Source organism: Populus nigra, chromosome 16 (genome assembly GCF_951802175.1).
Source record: "Populus nigra chromosome 16, ddPopNigr1.1, whole genome shotgun sequence".
In the NCBI taxonomy this organism is placed as follows: domain Eukaryota; kingdom Viridiplantae; phylum Streptophyta; class Magnoliopsida; order Malpighiales; family Salicaceae; genus Populus; species Populus nigra.
The window spans coordinates 3,006,230-3,011,958 of NC_084867.1; positions in this window are offsets into that span (position 1 = coordinate 3,006,230).

The following is a 5,729-nucleotide window of genomic DNA, read 5'->3' on the forward strand; positions in this document are numbered from 1 at the left end:
CTCAATATAAGTCCATTTACCCTAAACATGAATAACAAATATTTTATTTATTTATTTAGAAACAAGGATAATGATTTTTATCATTTTGGAAATTTGGATATGTCGCCCAATGGACCTTTTAATTTTGACCAAGTTTGAATAAGCTTTATAAACTTGTTATAAAGTAAAAATATGCGTGCAAAATATTTTTGTATATATTTTTGTGTAAAAAAAATGCTAAATTGTTTTTTTTTAAATGCTTAAACATGCTAATTTTTTTGCTTTCTTTTCCTTTATGGAAATGCTAAAAAAAAATAGGGGATGAAAATATGCACAAATGCAAATATATACTTTTGTTTCTGTTTCTTTTAAGAAACTTAGTCATGCAAATAAAAACAAATAATTATAACACTGCTGATTGTAGTGGTCTAGGAATTTGATAGTCATTGAGCTGGTGTAGGATGAAACCAAATGATCAGTTTTGGTGTTTTACATGAAGGTGAAGAGTCTCGACCATCTTCTTGGAGATGAAAATGAGAAAGCCAGTTGGTTCTTTGATTTTGTTTTTGTTTATTTATTATATGTGTATATATGCTAAGTATTAGTGAAAGATGAGTTATTACGTATTATCATTTATTTAATTATAACACACCTCATCTGCAAAATCAAACTCAATTTCATTAACTAACAAATAAAATAAATTTTCCTCATAAAAATTACTCATCATTTCTTCAATTCTAACATATCCAAATTACAAAATCAAACTCAATCTCAATTTCATCAAATAATAAATAAAATCAATTTCCTCCAAATCTTAAACAAACTCTAACATACAAATAATGCATTAATACAATAGAATCATTTTTAAAACAAAAGTTGTAAAACACTTAAATATACTAGCCAATTATAAATACTATAAAAACATTTCAATAAATTAACCTAAAATATAAATAAGTTATAAAAAAATGAGAAGGTTTGCTTATTTGGTGTAGGGAATGTTCACGGTAAATAGAACCAGGAGAGGGAAGTTGACACTACTGATAAATATGGGTTAGTGCTAATAGGTTGGGTGGCCAAATTTATGAAAGGGGTGACCAAATTTGCTAATTAAATAGGAGAGAAAGTTATGGTTGTTGTTTTGAAAGAGAAGAAAAAAGAAGAAAGGGGGGCTGAATTGTCAGATTTTAATTCATTTAATTTTTTGAATGGAACTTTTGTCAGCATTAATAACTTGTCAAATTACCAATGGAATTTATGAAAAGATTTTTATTCATTTTTCCTATTCCTTCATAATTTCAATAAGAAATTATAGATTTTGTCTCTATTTGCGTTGGAAATTACTAACAAAATATTTTTTGTCGGTGTTTTCGTTGCTATTTGCTAATTTTCTAGTAGTGGCTATAGTAAAAGAAAAGACATCATTTTAGGCATCTTCAATTTATATTTGTTTGGGAAATTTATATTTTTTGTACGCTTTGGTCCTTAGTGATTAGTACTTAAAAGTACATTTTTATCAAGGTTTTATATCATCATTTTGCACTTAAAGTATCAATAACTCCTTAACTAGAGCATGTTTTATAATAACATGTCTAATAATATAAGATACATTTAATTTATGGTAAATGTTCATTTTAAATGCAAGCCTATCACATAAATTAAAGGATTGATTGATGAGTTTAACTACTGAAATTGAGAAGACAAAAAAAGGGTTAAGTTTAGAAAACAAATGCCGGTTAGTCCAAACTAGAACACCATTCGGTTATTGAATCATAACTGGAGCTGTAGAACTTGGATTTAGGTCTAGTTTATATGTATAGAAAGCTAAGACATGGGCCTAAAACTTTCATGAAGAGTCCAAGATTTAAAAGGACCGTATTCAAGTTTAAATTGTAACAACAACGGAGAAGTCAGAATATGTCCTGCAGCCCAGACATTATTCAATGTTCAATCCATATCTCGAGTTCTAGAAGTCCAAATGCACCGATTTTTATTTTGTTGGAAAGCTGAGACAATTTCCTAGAACTTTCATGTGGACTATCTATTCAAATTATGATGTTAGCAATGTCGTTTTGTTCAGACAATAAGATAAGGATTGTCACCAAGTCAAGATGTGGCCACCCACTCAACAATTAGTCATCAAATCAATAGTTTTGAATTTTGGCCTATAAAAGGAGGCATTTGTCATGCATCTAGGCATCTTGGTTTTCAGATCAAGATCATGTTCTTGCTTCTTTCTCTCTCTCTTTATATTTTTGTAATGCTAAGTTTTGTTTATATTAATCTCTTGTTTATGCTTTTCATTTCATTTCCTTTACTTTGTTAACTTATATCTTATTTATGTTCTTATCTTGTTTATTTATGTTTCTCTCTTTCATTATGTTTAGCTACGTTTATTATGTCAAGGTGAAAAGGTTACACTAATGGTGTAAGAATAAGTATAGTATAAACTCAGCATGGACTTTAATGTTTGATATTAATATGTTTTGTATTTGTTATCTCGTTCACTTTTAATTCTTTGCTTGTTAAATGGTTAATCTAGATTTATGTTGTACAACAAATACTTGTCATAACAAATACTTGACACTTTCATAGCCCAACCATATGGTATAACCGACACCTGTGCTATGAAAGGAACTTGATTTGTTGTTAACATAAGTTATAATCATGAATATCTGACAACATTTATAAGTATTAGCATTATTCGAATAAGATAACTAATGTAATCATGTTAACAATTTATAATTTGATTGGAACCTCCTTTGTATGTGGTTTCCAGTTGAGTAATAAAAAGAGTTTATACTATATTTGTTTGAAATACCATTAGTGGATCTTCTAACCTTGACAATTATTTTATCTTTTTTTAATCCTTATATCAATATCACATCTCAAAGCTCTCTTCAACTCCTTTTCTATTATTATCTATTTCTTTATTTATAGTTTATTCAGTTAACCTCCTTGTGGTTCGACCCTGGTCTTGCCGGGTTATTTATTACTTCGACACTCCTACATTTGGAAGAAGATATTAACTCTTTGGTCGTGTCACTTGGAGTTCTAAGTTTTTACGAAACAGTCTTTAAACTTTATTTATGTTACAATTAAGTCCTTGAATGTTGAAGGAGGAGAGAAGGCAGAAGAGAGCAATTGATTTGGTTTTTTGAGTTTCTAGTATCCATTAGAACATCGCTTGAGATTTAAAATGAGTTTTTGTTGTCTTTAAGATGTTTTTAGGGTATTTTTAGGTGAAAAGAAGTATAGAAAATGGGTGTGGGGAATAAATAACAATGGCCATCATTTTTTTCAATGACGAGATGGTCCTAGAAAGTTATAGATAATGACTCTAGAGTTGCTTTATCGTCATTTACTTTCAAAAAATTGATGACAAATAACAACAGAAGCTATAACAATAAATAGTCCATATGTACTTTCATATATAAATAGTGATGAAATGTGTTTGTTGGTAATTGTCGATATAAATAGTGATGAAATATGTTTCATTGGTGATTACCAATAAACTTTCTAATGGAATAGAGAAAATAAAAAATTAATAAATATTTCATTGGCGATTCCATTAAAATTTTGACATATAATTCATGACAAAATTGTTGGTGAACATTCCATCAAAAAATTTAAATAAATCAATACCTGACAATTCTATCCCCCCAACCAACTTTCTATTTCTTCTTCTTGTCCAAGAAACAATAACCCTCACAAATAAATAAATCAGTTAAATAAATCCAGCCACCATCCTCACAAATCCACCCACCTCGCTGATGTCAACCTAAATCTATCAGTAGTGTCAACATATTTCTCTTGTTTTAATTTATTGTGCAGCTTTGCTATATCAAGTAAGCAAATCAACCTATTTTTTTTAACCCACTTATGTTTTAGGTTAATTTTTTGAACTTGTTTTTGTAGTATTCGTAGTTTTCTTGTATAATTAAGTTTTTTACTTGCAATATTTCTTGTATATTTGCATCCCTAGAGTGTAGACAAGATTTATCCCTTTAAAACAAGCCCTATTTAATGCAAGAAATACTTTTACCTCACTATTTTCACTATTAAAATGCTTAATCAATGTTGAACATCCATATACTTTAAGCTTTTCATGCATATATAATACTTCTTCTCCTTGGATCCAATTGAACTTTGACTCAAACTACTTAATTGGTTGTTGTTGTATGTTTAGGTTGGCAAGAGAATTGTAATAACTAATAAAAATATAGTGAAGGTAATCACCAATGAAATCACGAATGATATAACAATTCTTTATGGAAAAGTCCACTAGAAATTAAGCTTCTTATTTATGATGAAATCAACAATAGATTACCAATTTTTGTCAGAAAGTTATAGAAAGTTTATGATTTTTTGATAGAATAATCCATCGGCAATTAAGGTTCTTATTTCTGACAAAATCAGCAATGAAATAAAAAATATTAAAAAATATAAAAAATTTATAATTAACATGTCATTGACATAAATGACATGTTAAATGTACTAATAGAACCTAGTGGAAGGATTTTTGCATTCAGTCAATTTACGTAGAGTGAATCGATTCCTAAAGAACCCCAAAAGGGATCTGATTTCTTTTTTTGAGATACTTTAACTACCAAGCAAAGTAACTCGAGTTAGATGAGAGGCAGAGAAGTAATTTCAAATAGGCTCAATCGAACCCAAGAACCTAGCCAAACAACAGGTTTTTATAGATAGAGAGGTGACTCGAGGGGCTTCCCGCTTTACTGATTTCTTAGAATCAAATGATAGAAATTCTATCAGTGATGATAAAATCAATTAAAACCAATAGCCGCTCTCTTCCCTCGATTCTTATTCTTTTCAAGATTTCAAATCCCTAATTACCCAAATCCCTATTTCTTTTTTCCCCTATATCATCGTTTTCTCTCTCGTCATCTATCTCTTTTTTCAAAGCAAGGCCTAACCAACCTCCTCTTCTCTTATCTCTTTTCTTAGTTTAAGGCAAGCTTCTTATTATCTTGGCCAATTAAGTTCTTATGTTGATCAAGTTTATGTGAAATTTATGGTTCAATAGCAAGGATTTAGGTTAAGTAGAGAAGGGAAGTAAATGGGTGTTTGAGGAACTAGAAAGTTATAGTAGAACTATAATAATAGAACCTTCAAACAATTTTTTTAAAAATCAAATTGATTATGATACCCCATTTTAGTGAATTGTGACCTAACTAGTAGTAGTTAGCTTGAATGATAAACTATTATTGCTAGATTTTGAATTTCAAAGTCCATAACATGATAATGTGATAGTATTTAATTGTAGAGGAATGAAAAATTTTGGTTTCAGATTCAGTGAAGAATTTGGTTTACATAGGTGCCTCATGGTTTGACAGTTAGGTTGATTTTCCCCTACTTTGATGGCATTTATGTAGCAACCAAACATGATTAATTAACTTTTTTTTATTGGGAGGGTGGTGGTGTTCCAAACTTTTAATAGCTTTGTCAAGTTGAATATGGAAATTAGGGTTTGGTTAAATTATTGTGTTAATGAGGTTATTTAGAGCTAAATTAATATATTACATGTTATTTTAAAGCTCTTTTTTTTATGTAAATAACTTTTATATCTTTGCTTAAAAACATTAGTGTTGGTAGCTTATTTTTCTTATGTCAATTTTAGGTTTTTCTTTAAGAGCTTAAATGTTAGTAAAAAGCTCGTGGTCAGTAGTTTTTGTGTTTTAACTAGGTGTGTGGGTTTTTCTTTGCTTATGAGACAATAGTGGGTAGAATCT